Source organism: Melopsittacus undulatus, chromosome 11, assembly GCF_012275295.1.
Source record: "Melopsittacus undulatus isolate bMelUnd1 chromosome 11, bMelUnd1.mat.Z, whole genome shotgun sequence".
NCBI classification, from domain to species: domain Eukaryota; kingdom Metazoa; phylum Chordata; class Aves; order Psittaciformes; family Psittaculidae; genus Melopsittacus; species Melopsittacus undulatus.
In genome coordinates, this window is record NC_047537.1 from 2,067,409 (window position 1) to 2,094,802 (window position 27,394).

The 27,394-nt window shown below is 49.4% G+C and overlaps 1 protein-coding gene across 5 annotated transcripts in view; it reads left to right on the forward strand.

Annotated features, from left to right (window-relative positions):
- Positions 1-27,394, forward strand: part of DAB2IP (DAB2 interacting protein) — a 131,347-nt gene that overhangs the window by 53,191 nt on the left and 50,762 nt on the right. Inside the window, exon 1 of one of the 5 annotated variants that reach the window (XM_034067925.1) lies at positions 2,215-2,231. The exons of the other annotated variants lie outside the window; for them this stretch is intronic. The gene's annotated coding sequence lies outside the window, so the exon portion shown is untranslated. Of the gene's footprint in view, positions 1-2,214; positions 2,232-27,394 lie in introns of those variants that run through there. 5 annotated transcript variants of the gene reach the window in all.

The following is a 27,394-nucleotide window of genomic DNA, read 5'->3' on the forward strand; positions in this document are numbered from 1 at the left end:
CTTTCTTTGTTTCTCTCATACTCTAAGATTGAGTGACTTCAGAAGAGGCTCAGCTGAATCAGTGGCCGCAGAGAGCCGGGGCAAGATCTTCTCCCAGGGCAATCCTCAAGAGGATTTTAAACTGCAGTCTTGACATTGAGTTATTGTAAATTAACTGTTGCTTCCAGGCAAGGGATGATGAATGGTCTGAAAGGAAGAGAATGGTCTGAAATGAAGAGATAAGCATGCATATGGATACACGCTCCCAGGCTCTCGTGGACCTTCTGCATTACTAGCAGCTGGGAGTCATTCCTAAGACAGGGAATATTCAATGCTAGGTCAATTCTTGTTTTAGTATGCTCATGTATGTAGAGAATAAATGAGTGGAATTAGTTTGAACCAGTGTAATACAGAAGAAAAGCAAGCTCCTTGTGTGCTCATAACCACACAGGCACACAGGTTTGGGGGTTGGTTTGTTTGCTGAGCTGTTCTTTTGTACCAGCCTCACACTGTCCATGGTTTTATTGTGTCATTTAATATCTACCTACTATTAATGCCCTAAGGCCATAAGTTAAGATGTGCCTGTCTGCCAGCCAAGGATGGGGGTGAGCCCATGAGGGATCCTAGGATGAGGGATCCTAGGAAATGGGAGGCTTGCAGTTAGCCTGGGACAGCCTCTCTATAGTCAAATCCTGCTCCTGTAAATGGAGGAGAACAGAGAACAGAGCCAGTGGGCTGCAGTGGAAGTGGCATTTGGCCTAAGACTCCAAACCTGAGCTCTGTCACAGGCACTGCAAAGCTATTTTCATTCTTAGCCCTCAGTGTGGGATACAGCATGATTGCTGGTGCAAGAACATGCCCTGGATCACAGCAGATGCTCTCAGCTCCCTTTCTCATTAACTCAGGGAATGGTGCAAACAGCTGAGATGGATAATGTGACTGTCCCCACTGCTTGTGGTCATCACCAGAGCAGCGAATCTAAACATGTGCTGTCAGAAATGAGCACAAACCGCTGCTCAAGGAGGATGTTTTGGGCAAGGGGGGAAGGCACTGGGAGCTGTGGGAACTTCAACACAATATTCCAGTTTTGGGTGGTTTTCCTTTGATTTCTGTAATGTGCCAGAATCTTCTCATTGGCAGAGTGGAGGAAAATCTGTTGTCCTGAGCCTGCTTACCAGGGCTTTGTGGAGTATTGTGGTACTGAAACACAGTGAGATGAGATGAGATGTGTGTTGCTGTCAGACTGGAGTTTATCATCATGCTGTGTATGGCTAATAATGAAAGTTTAGATTTCAAGAGGATTTGAGGAGAATGGCCTTTAATTCCTGTATGTCTGCATTGTGGACACATCCCTGTACGCCCGGGCTTCTTTACAATTCAAAATGTGAATTGTAAATACCCACAGAAGGAGGCTGCAAGCTAAGCTGGCAGCATTTATAGTTGCAGCTTTAAAGATTAACTGCTTTCAGGAAGTAATAAAGATCAGGGCTGCCCGATGCCGATGCAGCTGCCTGGGAAAGCACATTGACATTGCAATGCCAGGCTTGGGGAGCAGTGCAGGGAGGGGTGGGAAACCTGCGCTCCTCTGATGCCACCAGCATCCATCCACCCAGCAGCTCCCAGTGTTCAGTAGCCAAGAGCCTCAGGTAGGGATGGTGAATACACAACAGTTTGGAAGCGATGGGAGCCTGATACGGAGTAAATGAAGAGGGAATGTTCACATTGACCTGAGGTGCAGAGGAGCCGGTGCTCCTGTGCAGCCCCTCTCCCTTCTTACCCGTGTGTTCACACTGATTATGTATGGGGGAGAATAATGCTAGGTGAAGCTTAATTAGGAACGAGCCGCTTTGTGATGGAAGCTGGGAGTGCGGTGCAGTTTGTTCAGCCTGGATCCCAGCCAGTACCTGTGGGAGCTCCCAGGCAGCAGGGAAGGGGCTGGGAGCAGATGCCTCTCCTCCAGAGCAGAGCCTCAAGGAAGGGTTTGAATTACAAAGGAAGGGAAGGGGCTGAGCTTCCCAGCCCCCCACCTCCTCACAAAGGGCAATAGTCAGTTTACTTTAATAACCCCACTATCAGCTGCAGAGGAAGTCTGGCGGTGCCGGAGTCTGGAGCACATCAAGAGCCCGCTCAGGCACCGAGCAGAGGGACAGGCAGGAGATGGGCTCGCACTGCTCGCGGAGGAGCTGACTTCTCCGGGCACCTCAGAGCTGGGTTCTCTCCTGATCTGATTTCTCTGTCCCGTGGAGCTTGGGGTAAGTGTCTGGTAGTTTTCCACTTACCTTTCTTTTCAGTGGTTCGCTAGGATTTGCCAGATTACAATGGACAAAGTATTCCCTGCACCTTCGTGAGCTTGCTCTGGAAGTTGGACCTTTAAAATCCTTTTAACTCATATGCTGCTGTTTAAAAAGGGACAGATGTGGAGAAAACCGACCTTCCAGTGCCTTGCTTCAGCTGGTGGGACTGCTGGGCTCCAGCATCGGAGCGTCTTAGTGTTCAGATGCTGGGTTGCTCTGCACAGGGATCTTCCGAGGTCCGTCAGTCGTTCAGTGGTGCAGATGTGTGTGCTGTTCCTGTGAAATCAGCCTGGGGGCTTGAGCTGGAGCCAACCTCTGTGTTTCATCACCCACCGAGTGCTCCGTGCCTGCTCTAGACATAGGCAGGGGGAGAAGGAAAGATGCAGGAATCAAATGGTGAGTGGTGTGTTTGGAAGGTGTTTACTCCAAGCATTGGTATGCCGGAAAAAGGGATTCGATAATCTGGGAGCACAGGGAAGCAATTCCCTCCCATCCCGGGAGCGGAGCGTGTGGCACAGCCTATGGAATGAGTACAGTTTTGGAAGCGGCTGTAAAAGCTGTGGATGGTTGTGAGAACAGCACTGGCCAGGCTGGGGCGGGTGTGTTTGCAAGCAGGGTGCGTGTAGGCGGCTGTGTACGTGGTAAGAGCGCAGCAGAGCTAACTTTAAAGGGAGATGTACTGGAACTCGTGTAATGTAGGAATCCGAACGTCCCTTCCCGGCCTCCGTGCTGTGAACCTGAAAAGACAAACCCTGAAACGATTGTTAACGCTGCCTTTGTTAGTCATCCTTCGTGCAGTTTGTTTCTTTTCACGTTTCCAGTCAAAGGACATAGACTGGTTTCACTCCCAACTCCACTCCTCCTCTATTGTTAGCCTCTCCCAGCTTCCCGTGCAATTGTCCAGCTCCGCTCTTTCCAGCGCCCAGCGGAAAAGGATATTGTTGAAAAGAAGGAGAGTATTTCAAGTTAAAGCCTGGCAAGCACTTGCGTCCTCAGAGGCTGCAGGCACACTTCCTCCCTCCCATCTTTTCCCCCCAAAGTAGCAGGTTGACCAGTATTGTGTCCAATATCATAGACAGCAGCAAAATGACTTTTAGCCATTCACTAGTTAATAAATACAGCAAATAATAATCACTGTTGGAAAAGGCAGCATATTTATAATCAATGTACAACTAGGGGAACACCCAGATACAATGAAAACAGTGAAGTGTGATCACAAGAGAAGCCTCATTCAGTCTTGCGAGCTGGAGACAGTGAGGATTTGCCTCAGCAGCAGCACTGAGCATCTGCCCCAGGCTTGGGGATTGTGGCTTGTAAGAAGGGCATAAGGAAAGGAGAGTGCAGGGATGGAGAGAAGGTCAAGGCTGCATCTGTGTTTGTTCTCTTTAAATCATGCTTGATGTAGCAAATGGTAATTAAGCCTCATGTTAATGGTCAGAGGTAAACTGAGTGACTCTCCTTGCTCCCTTCTGATTCCCAGCCATCATGGAATGGTTTGGGTTGGAAGGGACCTCAAAGCTCATCCAGTTCCAGCTGCCACAGGCAGGGACACCTCTGACACCTCCAGCAGAACCCATTGCCCTGTGGCTCTGCAGTGCAGTGCCAGGGCTCCTGCCACCATCCTTCCCACTGCACAGCCAGGAGCAGGAGGTGTCCCCAGGCATGACAGCAGCCGTGGGAAGGAGAGGGCTGCCGTGGGGCTTGTAAATACAATGTAGGCTCCTGTGGCCTCATTAGTGACAATGTTAGTAGAGGGGACGTGAGCAGAGCTGTGCTGTAGACAAAGAGGAGCCTCAGTTCAGCAGGAGACATTGCCCAGCACAGGGTGCTCCACTCACACCCAGCCTGAGCCGCAGCCCTGTGCCTCTCTGGGGTTCTATCTCAGGCTTCTGTGGCCCCAGGGTGCATGGCTGGGAAGCTGGGAAGGCAGGAGTGGGATGAGAGCACTCAGTGATTCTGTGAGCTTCTTTCTGCTGACAGTGACAGCAATAACACCTTTTCTGATTTAAAAGGCTCCCTCAGCTCTGCTGGGTATTGTACAGAAACACCCCCCTCCGTGGATTCTCTTTGACTTTCACCATTTCAGAGACGTGCAATTTGATGACAGATTTAATAATACCAGATACAGTTGTCATTTGTGTTGAGAAGAGCTATTTGAGAAACTTGGAGCTCTATCACCTGTGCTAGCAAAACATAAGACACTCATTTGTTCACTCCTGATTTTAGGTGCTGAAGACACAGTTTTAACACTCTTTGGGCACTGATGTCTGATGGAGATGTGTTAAATGCTGGGCCCAAGCTGCCAGTTGCTCCAGTCAATGACTATGCATATAGCATATGCATTAGCATGTATAGGCTGATTATATATGATTATTATAACATGTTAGCTTACGTTCCAAGTTCCAAGATTGTCTCCCTTCCCCAGCACTGGTTCTTTCTGCCCTGCTGCAATGGGCAGATCTGGCACACTTCATTTTCCAGGAAGGAGCAGACTGGGCTGCAGCCAGTACATTTACAGCAAAGACAATGAAAACAAGAATTAGAGTGATAAAATGATTAAAAAGGGGTTTTAACAAAGCCTCCAAGCAGTTTGTCATATCCTGCAAGGTGCTTGACTGCTGTGCTGCACCGGAACCTTCTTGAAGGGGTTGCACAACGTGATGCTCCCATGGGAGAGAGCAGAAAACTCCAGCACAGAGATTCATAGAACAGACTCTCAGAATCATGGAATCATCTTGGTTGGAAAGGACCTTTAAGATCATGGCCCCCAACCATTAACCCACCACAGCCAAGGCCACCACTAAACCAGTCCCCCTGTTAGTGCTGTTTGCTCTTGGATTGCCCTTTCCTTCCCTGCAACTCAGAGGATTGCTGCATGTTTTAGGGACCTCTCCTGCTGGAGCCTGGGACAGGCAGTCAGCACCAAGGGACAAGTGATATAGAGACAACATATACAAGAGTGAGGAGAGCAATGCCTGATGAGCCTGTGGGGCTTGGAATGATGGGCATGAGAAGAGCTGAGAGCATGAAGTTACACAGACCATGCCAAGAGAGAAGCATCCGAAATGTGGGATCAGAGCTCTCCCAGTCAAAGCACAGGGCAGATATTAACTGTACTAACAGTGGTCCTTGTTGCTTTATGGAGGGTGACACAGACTTGGCCTCACCAGGCTCCTGAGGGTGTTGCCACTGCAGTTCTTTTCAGGATCCAGGTGACGGGGCTGGATGAAGAGTGCTCCAAGTGATGCTCGTGGCAGCCCTTCCACGGTGCTACAGCTTGCAGCCGACTGTGGCAGAGAACTGCTGCACGGAGTGAGGTGACACCTCCTCTGTGTGTGTCTGTGTGTCTGTGTGTCCGTGCCTCCATGCACATGGAGGGGCTCCAATCCAGAGCCGGTGTCCATGATAAATGGGGGTTATCTGAAGACAGACTGCTTGTGCTTCCCTGACCGTGGCCAGGCAGTTGTCCAGGACACCTGCAGCACAAGGCAGCCTTCTCCTGCCCACCCCTGGGCCAGGACAGCATCAGTAACAATGAGAATTGATGAGCTCTGTCATGTCGAGCAAGCAAAGCGCTGTGCAACAGATTAATCACTGGTTGCAGTGCTGACGGGAGCTTTCTGCTTCTCTCCTGGCATCAGTGCAAGGTTGTTAGTTAAAAACGAGTTTGATAAAGAGACCCTTGACTCCCAGCACTTCTGTCTCCTCTATTACCTGCCCACCAAACATGAGGCACTGTTAGCTCCAAAGGTGCTTTATAGTGCTCAAGTTGCTCTAGCAGAATGTAGCAGCACTAACAGCTCTCCACACTTGTCCATTGCTTCCTAAGCAGTAACTTTGCAGTCACATAATGATCTGCCTTCCCTTAGGCAGAAGCTCTTCCCTGTGAGGGTGCTGAGGCGCTGGCTTAGGGTGCCCAGAGAAGCTGTGGCTGCCCCATCCCTGGCAGTGCTCAAGGCCAGGTTGGACACAGGGGCTTGGAGCAGCTGCTCCAGTGGAAGGGGTCCCTGCCTGTGGAAGGGGTTGGGGCTGGAGGAGCTTTAAGGTCCCTTCAACCCAAACCAGGCTGGGGTTCTGTGATGCTATGATCTGTTGGCTGTGTTCAGTGAGAGATCTCAAACAGGGCCGTGGGGCCGGGGCCGCATGTTTCCCTTTCCTACCAGAGAGACTTTGCTCATTGTTCTCTAATTTCAGCAGGCAGGAAAAAACCCACCTTTGAGTTCTGCTGCCTGCCCTGGCCCCACAGCTGCTGAGCCATTGTCCCTGTGCTCATACCCGGACCCGCTCTCCTCCTTTCCCCATGGGTAGCTCCGAGATGTTATTGTTCTGCAGTGATTTTATTTAACCCTGACTGAGACCAGACCATTGTTTCCTATTGACTCACATCACCTGCAGGTGGCCTCTTCCTGTCCCCACATGAGTGCAACGCAGGGTGGGAGATGGTGGTGGCTGGACCTGAGGTTTAAAGACTGCTCCCACTACAGCAACCCCAGGAGGATGCCGGCAGAGGAGGGAGCAGTGGAGCCATGAGGCTGCAGCCGTGTGCTCTGCAGGCAGCCCGGGGCGCAGGTGAAGAGAATGGAGAGATCCATAGGGATGCTGTCTGGTGGTCGGGATGTTTGCCCCTCATTATGGCAGACTAGTATCAGCTGCTCACATCCAGCCTCATTTGCTTGTGGATGGTGCATCCAGAGACCCTCTGGCTACACACATTGTGTCAGCAGAGGCCGAGTGCTGTGCTGCATTGAACGCTTGACAGGTCCATGGAGCGAGCTGCCAGCAGGTCTGTTTCAGCTGCAGGTTCAGTTTGGTTCATCAGGCTTGGCTCTCACTTTTCTCCTTGCTGATTTCTCTTTTAAGAGCTCTCTTACATCAGAGCCGGGCGCTGTTGCCCATCTTCGGTGTTGGAGGTGACTTGTGGAACGGAGCCCCCTCTGCTCCTGTTAACGCTAATGGCAGTTACCCAGCGCTGGAGAGGGAGCAGCGCGTTCTGCATCACAGATGTAACATCCACATGAAATTTCATCACCTTGGTTTCAAGAAAAATAAACTGTGGCCGGACTTCAGTCGTGGCTGTGAGGAGGAGTACGAGGGAGCCTTGTATGAGCATGGAGAGTATTTGTAGCTAAGCAACCAACAGCAGCAGGAAGGATAAATCAAAAGTTTCAGGGCTCTGCCTGCCTGCCTTCAAGGGTCAGGAACTGTATTTTCCCTTTGTTAACAAGATTGCCTTCCGTTGAAACATCAGCTATTAGCTGCTGCTGGAGGCAGGATACCATATTAGATAGACGAGGAGCTTGTTGTGGGGCACTGGGCTAGAAACATAAATGAAAGGATGGAGAAGAGAAGCCTCTTGCCAAAGGCCATGGAGTGAGTCAAGTCTTCCAGCAGCTTACAGCAAAATGTTCTTGGAAAAGTAATGTCTAACACATAGATTAGAAAATACTGTATATGTTTGTGTTACACCTGTGTAAGTCCTCCTAAGAGCTCCTCACGCTGCTATAGGCCACATCCCCATTTCAGAGATGGCAAAAGTCGAGTGGCTGGATGGCTGTTGTGAGTCACGTTTGAATCGGTGAGTCTCTGTGGCTTTGTTCATTGCATGTGTTTGCACAGTTCTGTTGCTTGGGGCACTGATCTCCTGCTCTATGATTGCAACACAGATCCAAGCCCCATCAGCTAATAGAGCTTTACTTTCTACAGAGCTATTGTGCAGGGTTCTTCACTGGTTCGCACCAGAAAACCCAGGAGCAAGAGTTTTACTTTAAAATAGATTTTATTTATAAGGGGGAAATTTCCCAGAAATGCCAATGGGAACAGCAGCAAATCAAATCCCAGCAGTGGGTTCTCAATGGAACTTCTCCTTTTAAATACCAGTTTATAACCTCAGGATATTTTCCATCTCTGCTTCTCACTCCTGCTTAGTCAAGAGCTGGTTGGAAATGATGCTGTGGTCTCTGCCCTGCCCTGCAGCCTCACAGCTCACCTGAGGGACATGCATCCCTCTGTGCTGCAGAAGATCTCCTTGAGCACTTCTGAACTGTTGGAGCCCCAGGCCCCTGCTAAATCCACAGCTGTAATACACCATAAATCTGGGCCTTAAATAGATTTATTCCCTGATCAAGAACCCCAGAGACCTCTTAGCCTTCATAGACACTAAAGTTGGTGTTAATTATAAAGCTGAGTGTATTAAGGCCAGATCTCTTGGTATTTATATGGAACTGTATTGCTAAGCCAGATTTATTATTTTAATGAGAGGAATAAACTCTAATACAGTAGAACTCTTGTGGTCTTGAACTTCCAAGACCCATCCCAGCACCATTCACATTGCTGGGCAGTGCTGTGCCGAAGCCTCTCAGCAGCACTGACCACATATTTTAGCACTTTATGGCATTTTCTCCACTTTCCACCTAAAAACCTTCCTGTATCAGTGAGCATTTCAGTGGCGTTTAAAAAACTGCCTCAATTTTTATGTATTCCTACTCTTCATACATTGCTCTGTATTCAGAGCATCCTTTAAAAGACAGTGACAAGCATATAACTTTTAGGGAGGCAAGGGCTGGTTTTTCTCTCTTATTTACTGATGCAGCTCTAAGCCTGGCTGATGGTGACTGGAGTTACTCAGCTGTGAAAAGCACTCAGGGATGTGAAAGCAGAGGGTGTTTCTGGCCATTAGCACCAGTGTTAGCACAAGAGGCCACTTAGTCCCAACCCACAGCTGGGCTCTGAGTGGTGCCTTGGGCTGGCAGGTAGAGATTAAATGCCTGTTGGGTATATTTAGCAATAACACTATGCCAGCATGCCAGTGAGTGATTCTGGGGCTACTTTTAATGTTAACATTCATCCAGGATGGATTTTATTTCTTGTATTGGAGAAACTCTCACTTTTGGAAGTAATGGAAGCATGGTTTGGAAATGGCATCGTTCAAGGCCAGGCTGGAGGTGGTTCTGAGCAGCCTGATTTAAGATATTCCTGCTCACTGAACTCCATGAGCTTTGAAGGTCTCTTCCAACCCAAACTATTGTATGAGTCTATTTTAGAAGAGAAAGAACCCCGTGCATTGGCAGTTTGAGGGGGATGTTCTGCACAGACAAGGTACAGCCTGAGATAAGAGGAACCCCATGTGTTCATACAGATCTAAGCTTTGCTGTTTGGTACTTTTTCTCTCCTCCCACCCACCTTGGGACTGAAGTGAGGTAGATCTGACCTGTTTGCACTGCTCTGCACACAGGAGCTGAGCCGCCCTGGCTGGTTCCTGGGTTATTCCTGGCTCCCAGAGCACTCAGACCAGGAAACCGCTCCCTGAGGCACTGAGGGACTTTCTGAAGTGCTTCCACAAACACAGATAAGGGCAAACTGTTGAAACCCAAACACTGGGGCTCTCTCCTGACCCTTCCTCTGCCTGCAGTGGGACAGCGGGTGGTGGGGAGGCAGCTCCTGCCTCTGTGCTGCCTGTAGCTCACCCTCCTAGGGATGGAGATGGACCCAGCTGGTTGTGAAACAGATTGAGGACACTGCAGTCCACTTAAAATCCATGTTCAGAGTGGTGGTTTCATCTTTCTCTCTTCACCTGATGAGCTTTCCCCCTCTTATCTGTGTGTGGCAGGGTTTTGTTCAGTCGGGTTCTCTCCGGTTTGTCAGTACATCCAGTCCCTGTGTCTCTTACGGGAAAGCAGAACCCTGAACCCAAACCCCTCTGTCTCGTGGCTTCGGAGTAGTTCCATATTGGCAGTGCCCCCATGGTAACTAATGTTATTTATTAATTAATCCTTTGAATGACAGCCAAGCAAATAAGCAGGAGTGCTGGCTGCTCCTTCCCAGCTCCATGCAGGTCCTGGGCTGGCTGCGACAGTCCTGCCCTTGCCACGTCTGATGGAACCAGGCTATTGGGGTCCTTTCTCTGAATGTAAGAAGTTGCTCTTCAGTGCTTCTTTAGGGTGTTTTCTCTACTTCCATGCCCTGTAAGTGCCTCTTTTTCACTGTCACTCTTCTTCCCCAAAATCACAGCCTCTTGTCTTTAGTTCAATTTTTCCATTTAATGAAATAACCCTGTAATTAAATGCTCTTTACAAATCCCTGGGCAGGGTATCTCCTGACAAAAAGCACTCTGAGTTTTAGTATTATTACTAAAGCAAAGTAATGAAATGCTTGAATCCTTGTCAAGTGTAATTCAGGGGGTTAATCACTTAAGTTGAAAGGAAAAGTTAGCTCCATCATTGATGCTGAACTGATCAGCTCTGTGTCCTGTCAAGTTCTTTACTGTTTAATTAGCCTTTGTTCTGGCCTAGAACATGAATACATGTAGTTGCACATACATTTGTATGAGCTTCTGTATGGTAGCACAAGGTGCTTAAGTATGTTTGGGTTTCTGTTCCACTGGGCAATAAGCTAAATAGAGGGGAAGCTGAAGGAGAATAAAAGACTTTTCATGTCTGTGATGTGTAGCTTGACAAAGCCACTAAAACACCTCACTAAGAAAAGCAAAGCTGAAAACATCTGAACTTGCTGAAATGTTCTCATCATCGAGAAATAGTTTTGCAGCTTCAGTTTGAAGTACAAAAGAAAAGCAACTCTGTGAATCAGACAAGCCCACATTCCCTCCTGACCTGCACTAGCTGCTGGGTCATGCACTCCTTTCCCATCTCCAAGCTGTTTGTGTTAATGATTTCCAGACCCCAGCTAAAGGCTCAGAAAGCACTTGGGCAGATATTGGCCATCTGGGCTCTCAGAACAAGGCTTCCCAAAGTCAGGACAGGTTCAGCTTCCAGAGTGATGGCTTAGATATGGAGCCCTTGTCACAGCTGGGGCAGCTGGGGCTCAGAGTCTGTGCTTGCTGGGTATCCTGCTCTGGGCATGGGAGCCTGGGCAGGGGTATGACAACTGTGGGCTGTGGGAGATTGGTCTCTCCTGTTGCTGTCAGTACAGCACTGATGAAGATGGCAACAGCAGGAGTCTTCTGGGACACCAGAAAGCAGCGCCAAGGTTACAAGCAGCCTTTGTTTGGTATGTAGAGGCTTTACAGCTAAAGTTGCACATCTCTGGCAGGGGACATCTGCAGCAGATGCAGATAGCCAGGGAATGTATTTGATACCTCCTCACTGAGGAGCAGTCTGTGGGATAAGAAGCGTAACGTGCAGGACTGACAGTGCTGGCTGCATCCATGAACACATGTGTGCTGGAGCACTGGGAAAGGGCAGGGAGACACTATGGAAACGTGGCATACGATAAGGTGAATCATTCCAAAGGACTGTGGAGGCCTGTGCCCTGGTTCATGGCTGTGTCTGTACTGGATGTGATGCTGCAGCACAGTGTGTGTCCCCAGCACCTCCCACATCCCTCTGTGCCTGCCTGGAGCAGGCAGGATGTGTCCTGTGTGGTGTTGCCCCTACCTGAGCATCCCTCTGCCAGCAGCTCTTCCTCATGAAAACACACTGTCCTGCCCCATCCTGTCTTCAGTGGCCAATTTCCCTGGTGCCATGGTGCATCCAGTGCCACAGACAGGGTTCAGCTCCTTCTTCATTGTGGTCTCTGAGGCTCTGCATGGGGTCTGTGCTTGTGCTCAGCTCTTCTTAGATGGCAAAGAGGCTGCCCCAGAGGGAGACAATCACACAGGAAGAGCAGTGCAGGTATGTTTGGGGTGGTTTGGAGGCAGTGGAAGGGTAAGATCAGCTGGAAGGAGGAGGGCGGAGGGTTCAGACTTGTTAGTCTGCATGTGGCCAGCTGAAACGTTCCTTGCTTCTGATCTTCCTTCATCCCATCTTTGATCTGAACCATACTTCTCCCTGGAAGGCTTCCAACATTCCTGGTGTAGCCATGAAGCTCCTTTTTTAACCCCCTATGCAGGCCACATCCCTCAAATTTAAGAAGGACGCTGCGATGATGAAGTGGGACTGCTGTGTCACTCCTGGATAAACACGTTTGACTTCTTCAGATGTTCTTGATCTCTCTTTATTGCTAGAACAAGCCCAGAACAGGGGACAGCAGCACAGGCACCCGCATTCATCTCACGGTTTGACTCAGTGCAGTGAGGAAAAGCATCCCCATAAAGGATTCAAGCTGAGGTTTGAGTACAGTTGTCCAGTAAGTTGAGAACTTTTGGCCTCCCTCATTTCTAGACTGACATCTCAGACAGATCCATGTGCCAGAAGCACACTGGGAAGCAAAGACTGGGTTGGGAGTGATGCCAGGAGCCAAGATGCATCTGTACAGCTTTGGAGCAGCAGCTCCTAGACCATCTCTGGCCTAGGCAGCAGGGTGATGGAGGGAGCCCCAGTGCTGGGTAGTGATGATGCTTGTAGAAAGGACAACACAGAAAAGCATCGCACCCTGCTCCTGCTTAGCAAGGTCAGAAGCAGAAGAGAAAAGGCTTCGCTCTCCAGAGGTGAAGAGCCTCTCCTTCCTGCAGCAGGAGAAGCCTGACACTAGATAAGTAAATGTGAGAGGATTCATAAAAACCTAATTTATAATTTGCTAGAATATAATCCTATTTGATCAGTGTTATTCAGTTCCCCTTTCTTTTTGAATTCAGTGCACTTAACTGTTCTACGAGGGTTTATGAATGTTTAAAAATTGCTTTGTGGTCCCTAAAGTAATTCGACAAGTCTGACAGCTATTGATTAAAAACCTGGAATTATTCAGGCTGGAGGATGACTTAGGGGATTAGATAGAAAGTTTTTTCGAATGTGAAAGGAAATAAGATGTTGGAAAGTAAATATGTTCTGGAATAGTTTTGAAAAATCCATTACAACTGTGAAATTAAATTGAAATGAGATACTTGGTGTGGAGATGGAGGAACTAAATGCTGGCTTTACTATTTAGGCATGGGGTAGGGCTTGCTGTCCCAGCTCCAACAAGTGTTTCCCTGGAAGGAGCTGGATCCATGGCAGCAGAGCCCCAGCACCTGCCCGCTCCTGGCCGGGGATCTGCCAGCTCCTCCTGTTCAGCCCTTGTGCATCACGGAGTTAGATTCCAAGCAAGGTCAGTGGGCAGCTGTGGGGCTGATGGGAATGTGGCTCTTTCTGTCCAATATGGATGTTCCTGTTTGTGGGATAGACGGGAGCTGATCCAGACTAAATGACCGCAGCCTCATGGACTCTCCTCATTTGTACTCCCCTGCGGTAGCTGGGAGCAGTGATTATGCTGGATACCTCTGTCTCAACTTGTCCTTCTGCACCAGACCTCCAGGAAGGAGATCCAAGAACAGGCTGTACATCTCTGTGCATGCCGAAGAGACTCTCCTAGGAAATTGTTAGACCAGCCAGGCCATTGTCCATAAGGAAAGGACCAGAAGGAATTCTTTGTTCAGCAGATCCAGAGCTGTTCTGTTACTGATAACAGTGGTTTAGAATATCCTTCATAAATGTGTTATCTCCATCTTAGCATCATGGAGGTTTTATCCTCATTCTCCCTCTTTCTGGAAGGCTCATGTCAGATTTCAGTTCTCTCACAGTTAAAAGCCCTCTTCTGATTTTCAAGTCTCCATCTGTTCACTGCCAGGTTTTAGCCTCTTGCTTCCCCAGTGCTGCCCTGTGGCCTGAACAGCTCTTGTCTTTCTCAAGGACATACAGTCCTCATGCCCTGCAGTCTCTTGTAGGCTGAACAGGCCGAGTGTCACAACCTGAATGTGAACCTGAGGTATCGTATCCCTCCACCCCTCTGCATTGAGACTCAGGTCAGTCCTTTGGGACAGCAGTGGGAACGTTTCCAGCTTGGCTGGGACCCAGCACTCAACCCAGTCACAACGCTCTGCAGATCTGAGGGGCATCAATGTTGCTGGTGTTTAATCAGATGATTGCTGGCTGTTGGTATTGGTTCTTGAGTGATTCTGTCCACATAGATAATAAATTGCTGTGATGATTCAGTTCCAGGGATTGAACAGCAGATCTGTGGATGTGGAGATATTAAATAAGCAGGTTCCTTGGCCTGTTACCTCTGCTGGGTACCACACAGCCTTTCCTCATCTCCAGTAAATCCCAGTTTCACCGGGATCAGTATAAACCATGTGTTCAAAAGCCTCTGTCTGGAGAGTCTGCAAGGTACAATATGGAGCTTCTCCATGGTGTCACCTACACCAAGCATGGCATTTTAAACCCTTGGGCTATATATGGCTCTCAGTTATATGGCAGTGACAATATGAAGTCTTAAAAAGATGAATGGAAAGAAAAAGAGACCTTCAAATTTAGTTACTGCTACAAAACACAAGGCACCAGTTGTCATTGTGCAGCAGACAGGGATTATCCCTAAACCCAGCACCTCCAAAGGGAAGGGCAGTCATGAAGCTGACCCCAGGCGCACTTTGAACTTGGCTACCACTGATTAATTAAGTTTTTCCTTCCTTGAGCCTGATTTAGTTCTTATGCTCGGAATGAAGGATTGAAGTTAAGAGACTGTTGCGAAATGGAAGGACAGCTCTCATCCCCTCTTCCTCCTCTCATCCCCTCTTCCTCCTCTCATCCCCTCTTCCTCCTCTCATCCCCTTCCCTAGCACATGCACACACATGTGGGTAGGAGAGGGCTCGATGTGCCTGATGACAAATCAGTCTCGGAAGGCATTCCTGTCCCAGAATTCTTGTCATTCCTCCTGCAATTGCACCACTTTCCCTCTGGATGTTTGTTCCTGTCGAGCTTGAAATGTCAGCAGGGCATGACGAACACTTGGCTAGTGCTGGCTGTAGGTCTCGGGGCAGGGTGGAAGGTGTAACAGTGATTCTGTGTTTCTATGGCAAGTAGGAAGGTTTCTGTGCAGCTGTGGAGTTTCTTCCATTCCTTGCTTTAATGACTGGGCTTTCTGGGATGTTTCAGATCCATTAGTGGCAGGGCTGAGGCCCAGCACTGCCAAACAGGACCCCAAGATCAGAGTTTTCCTCTGCTTCAGAGAGCAGAGGTTGGGCATAAGGATGAGACTGTGGCTGCTTGTGTTGCTCCCCGGGGTGCAGGCTTGCACAACAGCCCCGAAACTTCACAGCCCTCCTTGGTTAATAGCTATAATGAGTATAATACGAGTTCATTGATGTACTGGTATGTACAACCTTCCGTATGGGCAGGGAAATGCTGAATAAACCAGAAGGAAACCCGTGCAGGTACAGTGAAGGCACTGGATCCAGAATTTTGGTTGTACTTACAATGACTTGCCTAGACCAGAGACAGAGTGGCTGGAAGCAGGAGGTCAGTATGGCACCGGCACCATCAGAGCTCCCTGGCACCATTGAAACCCTGTGTGACAACTTTGTGACTTGTGACTGGGGACAGGCAGGGACAGGCCAAAGGGAATGGCTTGAACCTGATAGAGGGGAGACTGAGCTGAGCTCTGAGGCAGAAGCTGTTCCCTGTGAGGGTGCTGAGGCGCTGGCACAGGGTGCCCAGAGAAGCTGTGGCTGCCCCATCCCTGGCAGTGCTCAAGGCCAGGTTGGACACAGGGGCTTGGAGCAGCTGCTCCAGTGGAAGGGGTCCCTGCCCGTGGTAGGGGTTGGAGCTGGAGGAGCTTTAAGGTCCCTTCCAATACAAACTAATCTGTGATTATGATTCTGTAACTGACATTTGCAGGGTTATTTCCACTCTGTACTGAACAGGGCAGTAGTGTAGATCACTGCTGAGATGGACAGATACTGGCTTTGAAAAGTCTGTTTAGGTAGGATTAGTGACAAGGGGAAGTGCAGACACAGAGCAGAACAGCTCAGTTTCCTTTTACCCTCCACTTCGCTGGTATTTGGTTACCACAATGGAATTGTTTTGTTTTGGAAGGAGTTTTATAGAACAAAGGTGGGAATAGGTTTGCTCCCACTCACCAACTGAATCAACTCATCTCTGGAAAGCCATCCAGCCACTGCTTTCCTAACGCTCTGTGCAGCCTGGTGCTGTATCCCAGTAAACACGCACGGATTTACAGGGATGGTGGTTTTACATGGATAGTCAGAGCTAAAACAACTTGTCAGATATGATTCTGCTGATCCCTTAATTAGAATTCTTTAACCCACTTTTGGAGGCGAAACGATAGTTTAGAGTAACGAGGGAGTACGTTTTGATTGAAGGATGTACAATAATCTGCCCCGAATCTGTTCGGCTGCATTGTACCAAATTAACTTATTTCTCTGTATTTGTTCCTATTCAAAGCATAAATAATTCAGCGTTTTGTCTCTCTGTGAATGTGAGGAGCATGCTTGCTGGTTCCAGATCAGATGGAGCAGCGATGTTTATTACTCTGATGGTGGGGGATGATTGTTGCATATTTAATATCACCATAAATAAAACCCATGGAGCTGAGGTCCTGCTTGTGGGATGGGCATGTGGCTCTCCCCTGGCATGGCTGATCTATAGCACTCAGAGCTTTTGGGGATGCAGAGGCTTTACTGGCTTGTGGTGACACAAGGCTTGAGGGTTGACTGCATTGACCAGCATCCTCCTGCAGCACTCCCAGCCCCAATCTGCTGAAGCAGAATCCTTTGTCTCACACAGAAATACTAAGACTCACACAGTGTCACAAAGCAAATACCAGAAGAAGTAAAACAAACCTCATTAAAATAAAGTGGCTGGATGATAAGGTGAGTGTTTAACACACCTTTTAACAGCACTATGTCTTTTCCTCATTTTGTCTTGCTAATGCCTTTAAAAGCTGCCTGAAAGTATTTTAGAGTAATTGCCCAAGTAGCTGGAGTTTTAGTGTTCTTACAATGGGCATTGAACAGCTCTGATTCCAGTAGGTCTATTAGTATGGGGAGAGTACCGTGTGGTGAGTGAGTATCTGTGCCATGCCTGTTACTCCCAGTTATAATTCACATCCCTTCCAAGGGTGGCACAAGTTTGAGAGCACTCTGCAGTGCTGGGCCTGGTGTTGTGCCTCACTGTAGTAGTCTTGCAGGGTTTGTCCAGTCTCTGCTGGGGCTGTGCACAGGGTTTCGCTCCAGCACTTTGCTGAGCTCTGGCCTGTCACCCAGCGCCGGTTTCCATCTTCTGCTCTAAAATTCACTGGCATGGAGATAAATTCTTGTACACTTTACCTAAGACGCTTGCCAGAATAAAGGGAGTGAGGCGCTGCTTGGCAATAGTGAAAAGCAAAGGAGAAAGAGTGAGCTTTGTCCATGAGCCATTTGCAAGCCAAGGCAGTCCCGCTAGGTCACATTCTTGTTCTCTCAGCCTTGGCATGGATCACCTCTTTTTAATGGAGTCCAGTGTTCCCAGTGTTTCCAAACTTGTTTTAGTGTTTGCAGCAAGCTGGGATGGTCTCTGAGAAACAGTTTGTCTGGATCTGATTTAGAGCAAGGCAGCGTCATCGTGTTGGAAGCACGAGAGGCTCCGCACAGCCCTGCGAGCACCAAGAGGGATGGACGCTGCTCCTGCTCGCATGGGGAAGGCTGAGGTCTCTTGAGAGGATCCATGTCAGTGTCCAGGGAGGACTGGGGAGTACACACAGGGCACCAGCTCTTCCTGGTTTGCTGCTCTTGTACTGGCCAACCTGCTAATGTGGTCATGTAGCAGGAAAGCCCTCCTGTCAAGCATGAGGAGTGACTCCACTAAAGCCAGCAATGCTGGGCAGTGTTAAACAGATGTGGATCAGAAGTGATTCAGACCCCTCCCTTTCCTGGAACACAGCCATTCTGCTTGTTTAGTATTCTAAAAGCAGAGTCAATAACTATTTTTGTCTCTATTCTCATTTCTCACGTACATATAAAGGCTCTGTTGATGGTGAGCTTGACAAGCCAGGCTGCAGTTAGGATGCCAAAAATCTCAACAGTCATGGAGCGAGACAAGGATGAAGTTAAAAAACAACTTAGATAAAAGGGCTGCGGTGTCCGAGCTGCAGCATGTGGCACATCTCCCATCCTCCGAGACACAGGAATTCACGTTGTGGAAGTCTTCCTGGTGAACAGCTCAAGTTGTGCTTCCCGGCTGCACTTGGGATGTCACTGGATTTGTGAAGAAGCTGCTTTCACACTTCCACAGGCAAAGGCATTGAAAAACATCTTTGTTTCTTAAAGTGTAGAAGGTAATAAAGTGTTTATGGGGTATTGTAAGGGGAGGCACATGTCAAAGGCACCGGGACTGTACTCAGGAATGGCACATCAACCTAATGCAGGGGTTTTTATTGCCTTCTTCCAAACAATAGCGTTCAGACTTAACATTCATCCCTTGGCTGCATCTCGGAGGAGGGCCTGGGTCAGGCACTGTCTGACGTTACGTCTCAGGCAGGCACTGAACCAGTTTGGGTTTCCTCCCAAGCTTCCTCCCAGCTGCTTTCCTTTTGTCGAGACAATCACATTGGTCGTTATTAAAGTAAAACCAGAAGGGGAGTAAAGTGAATCATGTTCCCAAGCAGCTTCACTAAAGGCTTTCATTAACTCACCATGGGCAGGAATGTGTCTGCTGAGGAAAATGTGCCTTGTCCAAGCGACCCGACTGCTCCAACCGCTGCGTCCTTTTCCACTATGAGGGCTCTAAGGGAGCCCTGTGCCAGGAGTGACCTCGTGCTTCTGGCTGGCACTAAATACATGGTGTTTGCCCTGGAAATCAGTGCTTGTCCTGGCACCGTCACCCCTTGGGGTCAGCAGAGTGGGGTGGGAGACATGAGAGTGGAGTCCAGCCTCGGCTCTCCCTCCTCAAAGGTGAACCTATCAGAGTGGGGCTGAGCCAGATGCATGTGAACCCTGCTGCCAGCCCCAACCAGAGCTGCCTGCTGCCCAGGGACTGGGGTTCCACTTGCCACCAACTCTCATCTCTGTGAAAACACAAAACTAAACAGAAGGAAACAAGAAATCTGGGTTCTGATCCCATCCTTTCTGGACATGAATGTGTGTTGTGGGCACTTCAGAGAGGTGCTTGGCAGCTTTTCCAGGCTGTGGATGTGCTGCTGGCAGCTGTGGTGCAGCTGGTTTGTGCAGAAGATGTGGTTTGGAGGCTGCAGACATTGAACCCATCCCTCTGCATCGGGGGAAAAGTAGTTTGTGTTATCCTTGCATTACCCCCCTTCAGCAGCCAACCTGATCCTCACCAGCTGGGCTTTTCTGAAGTGTTCGAAGGGATGGAATTGTGGAACATTTTCCTTACTTGGGAATTGTTTTAACTTCTCAGAAGTCACCATGGCACCAGTACTGTCCATGTCCCACCCCTTTGCTGACACATGAGCCCAGCAATTTGAATTGGCCTTGTACTCTGTAAATGAGATAGGACTGGAGGTCAGGCAGTGACTGGCTCACAGTGTGCTCAGTTGCTCATGGTCAGCCAGGGTCCGTTTGTGTAATTCCTGTTGACAAGCTGTTGATTTCCTCATGGAAAGACAGCCCTCACACACAGGCATGCGCACAGCCTTGCAGCCAGGGCTGGAGCCAATCATGCTCCAGTGAGACCATTCCCGAGGGTGTATGTGTATGAGTGTGTGCCCAGCTTTCGGAAGGAGGCAGCAATTGGGCTGGTCTGGAAGATGAAGTCAGGGACCTACAAATACAGCACAGGCAGAGAGGAGTAATAGTGGGGGGCTGATAACAGCAAATGGAGCTTTTCAGCTTGCAGTTTGAAGCCAGTATTCACTGAGATGGGTGGCTGTACTTTAGAGGAGCGATGGTGAAGTGGTACTTGTTGAGGTCCTCCAAGGCCTTTCCCCATTGCAGCCCCACCTGGCCTGGATAGGGGACACCCAATGAGGACAGTGGCTGGGCTCCTGGGGGGCTCCTGGCTGGGAAGGGGGCACAGCTCAGCTGAAATGAGCTCACCCATCACCTGAACTGGTTCAGCTGGATCACCTGTCCTTGCCTGTGCCTGCCTGTGCCCTGCATGAGCCCTGCTCTGCCTGCAGATGGGGTCAGCCGTGGCCTGGAAAGGAAGGACAGAACAGTCCCGGGCCACCCTGGACATGGCCCTGATTGTTTTATAGAGCCCTGTTAGGGTTTACTGCTCACTGCGCGGCTCTGGTGACGACAGGCGGAAAGCAGCTGGGACTGGCTGGGCTGGGCTGGATGCTTTCCCGTGTGTACAGTGCGGTGCTCATGCGGGAGCTGTGCTGCTGCTGCTGCTTTCAGTTTTGCCCCTCTGGGTTGGTCTATAAAGGCACACGGGCTGGTGCTGCCGAGGCTGTGCGGAGGAGAGGCAGCATCGCCAGCCAGCGGCTCCTGCCTCCCGGCCAGGTGAGTGCCCTCATCCCGCAGGCACTGCCTGCTCCGTGCCCACCCGGCAGCACCATCCGCTCTTCTCCTCTCTGGCTCCCCTGCTCCAGTGCTGGCTGCTGTGTCTGGGAGCTGAGGGCAGGCGCTGGTACCCAGTGGGAGCCTGCTCCAGCCTCCGCCCTTCCCCATGCTGGGGATGCTGCAGGTCCAGGTCCCTCCTTCAGTGCTAGGTTTCTAGTTGCTTGGGTTTCCTCTTAAGCCTGTGTTCCCATCTGGTTGAGTTTTGGGCAGGAAGAGAGGTGTAGGGAATGAGCAGATGAGGTGGCAGTGGGCTGGGAACAGGCAAAGTGAGGGCAGTGGATGTTGGGAAGGAATTTGCAGAGCTGGACCACAGAGTTCAGCAATGCTCAAGGCCAGGTTGGACACAGGGGCTTGGAGCAAGCTGCTCTAGTGGGAGATGTCCCTGTCCGTGGCAGGGTTCGGAACTGGAGGAGCTTTAAGGTCCATTCCAACCCAAACCTTTCCATGATTGTATGAGTCTATTATATTCTGTCCCTTCTCTTTGCCTCATCTAATTCCTCAGCAGAGAAGGTGCAGTGCCCTTTGCCAGCATCAGCCATGCCCCCCTCCAGAACAGAGCCCGGCTTTAGCTGCCATGGAGCGCATCCAGGGCAGGCTCTTCAGCTGAGGAGCAGATTGCAGTTCTGCTGATGAGAACATACGCTGGCCCCGGGTATTCCCAGGGATTTGACCTAAGCTCAGCATCTGTCAGGATAAGAAAAGTGGTTTAGTGGCACTGACACAGTGGCAGTTCAGAGGATGGGCAGCAGGGCTGGGGGGTGCAGGCTCTGCTCTCTTCAGGGATGGGTTTATATTCCAGCACAGGAAGAAAAGCTGTTTGTGGAAATCAGTGGTTTAAGAAATTAAATGCAAGAACAAAATCAAACCCCAAACTTCCCAGATCAAAACACACTGAATTTCCTAGAAGAAAGCAAAATAAGAATTCCTGTTTTCCACTGTGCAGATTTAACCCTTTAGAACTGAGGAACCACAAGGTGAGTGGAAAAGGCAAGAGCCAGGACTGGGTGTAAGCAGTGGAACCAGGGCTAGATCTGCAGCAGAAAAGTGTCCATGGCACTGTGCTTATTTTAATGCAATTGAGCTACATCAGCTCAGGCTCTTTGTGTCGTGTGTCCAGTTTTAACTCTTCTTGTGGTCAGTGCAAGCTAATAGCCTCAAATGTAGGTTTGCATATGAAGAATGGAGTAAAACTGCAGATGAGACAGAAATACTCCTACCTCAGCAGTCAACTGAGGCCGAGGCAGGTTGTGAGGAGCTGTGCAGTGACCCTGGATACCCACTGCAAAGGAAAATCCTCTGGGATTCTATCTCTATAAAGATTCTGCACAACTCTCAGTGTAAAATGCAGCCCTTTTTGCAATGAAGATGAGCAGGAGTTTAATTTGGTTAACAACTGCGGCAAGTTAATCCTGTTCAGGCCAGGATCAAACCAGTTTCAGTGCATCTGTGTCAGTGCTTTGCATCTGCCTGACTAGATTGATTTAAAATAACTTGGTTACAAAAGGAAATTGTTCTTACTGCACAGCTACTGAATCAGGGCACAGACCAGTCCCTGTTGCTGCCTCCATTCCCTTCCTGCTTATGAAACTTTTGGTCAAGTTCCCCTTTGGTTCCCTTGTGTAGAAGATGAGGATGCAGATACCCAGGTACCAGCCAGGGCTGCTCACAGAGTGCACTCGGGAATCTCCATGTCCAATCCAGAAGACAGTAGAAAGAGTTTCTGGTCACAGTGTTGTACTGGGTCTAATTTAATCTCTCTGAGAGAAGTCAGCCATCAAATGTTAGGAAATCAGTGCTGGTTGACCTCTCTGTTGGAAGCTCATGTGTTGGTTATGGCAGTTAGAGGGTTTTAAACTTAGAACCATAGAGACTGGTTTGTGTTGGAAGGGACCTTAAAGCTCCTCCAGCTCCAACCCCTGCCATGGGCAGGGACCCCTTCCACTGGAGCAGCTGCTCCAAGCCCCTGTGTCCAACCTGGCCTTGAGCACTGCCAGGGATGGGGCAGCCACAGCTTCTCTGGGCACCCTGTGCCAGCACCTCAGCACCCTCCCAGGGAAGAGCTGCTTTCTATTATCTAATCTCAATCTCTCCTCTGTCAGTTTAAAGCCATTCTTAAAGCCAACCTTGTTCTTTTGCTGTCACAGACAAGAGAGCCAAGAACAAATATAGAGCTGAGCTTTCATCCCCTGAAGAGAAGATGGGTGTGAGGTTCCTGCACCCCGTCTGCTCTCTAGGCTGGAAGGTCTGTTGGAGCCGATGTGTGTCACAGAGAGCACAGCCACCAAGGCCAGATCTGTGCTGCAGGTACCACAGGGCACACTGTGTAAACACATCTGCACTCATCAACACCCTCTGAGTCCAGTACATGTGCTGGTAAGAGCTGTCCCTCCCTTCCCTGGAGAATGCCATCCTGACTACGTTTTGAGATCACAAACCATGACTCTCACTTGAAGCAGACTAGCCTGTGTTTCCATCTTCAGGGAGCCACATCCTATCCTCAGCCCTGGGTAACCATAACTAGCCTTAATAGACCCCAACAGCTTTACTGGATTCACTGATACAAGGACCCATGTCCACGGTTGGGAAACTGAGGCACAAAAAGGGCAGAGAGACCACACCAACCCTGAGTAAAACAGACAAACCCCTCTTCTTTCAGTCTGGACTTTCTCCAAGTATCACTGTGATACTTTATCAGCTCTTGCTATACACAGATTTATATAAAATCATTTCTATTCCATTGAAGTAATTGTCAGAGATTCATTTTTAGGGTGTTAGCACTGATTCCTGAGCGGACGTGCCCTGCTGCTCCCACCAGCAGCCTATATCCAGGGAGAGCTGCACTCTCTGGTTTGGGGGGATGCTCTCTCACCCTAATTTATTGAAAAGAATTAATTTCAGGTTTAAAATAGTGCTGTCATTTCTGAACCCTGTTCAGTCTGTGCCTCACTCCCGAGTCTTCGCTCTGACCTTTCCCTTATCTTAAATCCTCTGGGCTGTACGCAGTGTTCATTAGTTAAACTTTCAGAAGGGAGCAGCAGGTGTAGGCTGTGGATAAGGACTGCACGGGAGCTTGGCTCCCTGCTCACCCACACCCCCCGAGCAGGCTCTGCCTGTAATTTAATTTAGGGCAGTGCCAGGATTTGGGCTTTTTTTAAAGAGTTTTTCACACTTTGTCAATTTTAATAACCATTTTTCCATCAGCTCTGGAAGACACTGTCCTGGCATCGCCTGAACTCCATAGGGGTGACACTTGTGCTTGAAAACATGAGCTGGAGAAGTGATGCTGTGCGCCCTGGTACTGCACGGTTTAACTCCTGGTCACAGAGGGTCGGGGTCCCAGTGGGGTGGCAGAGCTGTATGTGCTCCAGGAAAACCAGGCGGCTCATTCCTGGAAATGGGTTATCAGTGTGAGTCAGTGGAGAGAATGGGGAAAACCAGTGAGGTAATCTTTAAAGGTGTCTTTCCTTTTCCTACCTGTACATTGGGGAAGATGGGGACAGCAGTGGGGATTTCTGTCAGGCATTGCTGCACTGATCCTGCAGACACATCTTCCTGCGCAGGGATCTGGGGATGTGTTCGGGATGGGGCTGTCTGTGGAGGTGCTGTGCTCCTTGTGTCAGTGTTACTCATTCTGTTGGTGCTTGGCCATGGCCTGGTGCTCCCACCCAGGCACTGGATCTGCCCTCCACATTCCTTAGTGTGTTCTGTTGGCCCTGTACCTTGCCAGTGTATGCTCAGATGCCAGAGTGCAAAACCACTCTGTCTTCCAAGGGCTTCTGTGTCCAGTAACATGCTGGAAGCAGAGGAGAGCAGGGGATAGTGTGTGCTCCCCAGGATGGATTGCCTACAGTTACAGCTCTGAAAGCCATAGAAAAATCACCAGCTTCATTGGTGTGAATCTCTCATTCCATCTGAAAAGCAGGTTCCCATGAGAAGGATGTGCTTTATATCCCTAGAAGACACTAAAATCTATCTGGCTAGAAGGCAGATAGCAATTGGAAGAAATTAGCTTTATATCCTGGTGCCATCTCTGGATAAAATGCACACAATCAAAACAAACTTTAAAAGGCTTTGAGCTTTTCTTCCCTTTTTTAAGGAAGTTCAGCAGCAGCAGAACATTTCCCTAACTTTATTCTGTCTTCCCATTGATTGGATGTTGCGTTTTAAGAACATCATTTTGTTTAAGAACATCATTTTGTCTAAGAACATCATCCAGCCTCTGAAATCAGCTATTACCTATTACACCAATGCTATTATGTAGGCACCAATATTGTCAGACAGGAGAAATCAAAATAAAATGTAGCTTAGATGCTACAACATCTATTTGTGTTTGTCAGGCTCAAAGTCATTGGTACCCCTGCGATTTGAAATTCAAACCTTGACTCCTGCAAGTGCTCCTTGGCTCACACTGTTGTGGAATGTTAAGCGGTGTCTTCGGAGCGAGACTAATAGCCCAAAATGAGAGCGACTGTTTGCAGGAATGGCACCTCACAAAAAGCTCTCTGAAATCTGCTGCTAATAGCAATGCTGGGTTTTAAATACAACCTCCTGGAAAGATGAGTGGCATCTCAGCAAAGACAGGTTTCCTGGTGATTGGGATTAGGAAAGCCTAACGCTTGTTCAGGGGAGCAGAAAAGTGAAGCTAATTACAAGCAGAAAGAGAAATTGGCTGGTCCAGACCCACTGCCCAGCTGTGATGAAATACGGTGTAAAAGGCAGCGTTAGGCAGAGGTTAAATATTCTTTCAGTGTAAATACTGTTGGACACGGTGCCTGGTTCTTAGGAAGTCCAGAGGTCAATTCTGCTTCGTGGCTGCAGCCTGGCTCTTGTGAGCATCCAGCCCATTGGAATAGAGCAGGTGAAGGAATCTTTACTAAACCCCTGTTTAAGCTGGCTGCAGAGCCTGGGGCATTTCTGTGCCCTCAGCCTCAAATTACCTGCTTGGAACTGAACTGAAGGACAAACCAGACACAAACGCAGCCAAGGGTTCAGGCTGTTGAGCTCCATGTGAATGTGTGGTTTGATGGAGGAACACTGGGAGTCCTGACAGCCGGTTTAATGATACCTGCAGTGAAATCTCATGTTGCTTGATGATGCTGTAGGTTGTGGTACAGGCACTGGAGAGTTCGTCAGAAGGCCCCCACAATGATGACCGTGGCCACCCCACTACCAGCTCTGCAGTGACATGTCTTTTCATGTTAGTTAGGCTGAAATATGGGATTGTTCAAACTGCTTTTTACAGCATCACCAGGTATTTGATCTTAACTGTAAAACTGGAATAAATGTGGATAGTCACAGTCCCTTCCACTGCTAACTCTTCATGGTTTTTAGGGCATTCATTTTTCCCCGGTGATAGACAGTGTGGTGATAAAGCACTGGCTTCACAGTCAATAAAGAGTGAGAGATACCTGGGTTTAAGAGCTCAAAAGGGTAAACACAGCAGGGGTTTGGAAAGGTCATTGCCCAGAGGACTGGAGGCAAAGCAGTGCCTGACCATCCTCCTCTATCCAGCTGAGGAAAGGGAATAACCCAGGTCTGGCTGGGACCAAGGAGGAAGAGCAACCCAGAGAAAGAGGACTAGAAATAATATAGATAATAATCCCTGAACTGTGAATGGAAATGGCTGTAATAACCCATTCAAGGTGTTGTGTTACCTGCCCTGTGATGACAAGTGCTGCTTCTTAAACAGTGAGTCACTGGGTAGGTGTTGGGATCCCACAGGAACAGGAGGTGCAAATGTGAAGAAGGGGAAAAGGTCACATACTGTGCCTTGGGAGGATGCTGGTGTTGGCAATGGTAGTAATAGCTCTGACTGTTGTACACCCGTGTATCACCCTCAGAGCTGCCTGTGGGGAGAACAGTCGGCAGGGAAACACCACCTTGTGCAAATGAGGAATGAGGTACAAGCTTGATTGAAGGAAGCTGGCTTGGAACAAAATTAGCTGCTTTTTGGTGGTGGCAATGCTCACTGCAGCTGTATTTCAGCACTGAGCCAATGGAGTGAGGCTTCTTTATGGTCTCCCACTCCATGGGGACGGGGAAAGAGCCATCCCCAAGGCTCTGGTCTGCAGAGGTTATGGGGGGAATGACTGACCTGTGCATGCCCCAAGGAGCTGTGTGTTTTAGAAACCAACCCAAGCCCAGCACAATGGCTGGGGCAGGGCCATGGCAGCACATCACTGGTGGGAAACATGTTATTTGTGGAGGTGGGAAAGCGCAGCAGGATGGGTTCCAACGTCACACATTACTTCATCTCCCAATGCCAGGCTCCTGTGCCAGTCCTGCACGGACTGACCTTCTGGAATTCAGGTCTGGAACAGGGGAAATCCAACTGGGCAGTTCCCAGCTCTTTCACTGGATCTTGCCATGTCATCTGGCAGCAGCAGTGCAGCTGTGCTGGGTCCTTACGTCACCTGGAGCTGCCACCATTCCCAGTGTATCTGCTTCCTGCTGGATCGCAGGCCAACAGCACATTGTGCTTACTGGGTTCCCTACCTCCTTCCAGACTGTCCTCGTACTGTGTCTGAATGTGCAGCAGAGAATACTCCAGTGCTGGGCTGCAGAGAACCTGGTTCTCCTGTCCTGTTGCCTCTCTGAGGGCTCATTCCAAAGTTCAGGCTCTGCCTTTTCCTGCCTTGCCAGGAAGATAACAGCCTTGGTAAAACGGTAACTTGACCTTAGCGTTCCACCACAGCAAGGGAGATAAGGTGCTAAAGGAAACACGGGGAGCAAAGCATGGCTGCAGGAGAGGGGACCCCACAAGGCAAAGGCTCCCTGGTGTGGACCCTGCTGCGCTCTATGGGTGCTGCTGGTGAGCCCAGCTCGCAGGCTGGGGGATGCTGAGTGGGATTCCAGTCCGGTGTGCCCCACACCTCTGCTCTGGCACACAAAGGACCCCTGTGCTGCTGCCACTGCAGACTGAGGAAGAGAAGATTGACTGAAGCTGCCTGT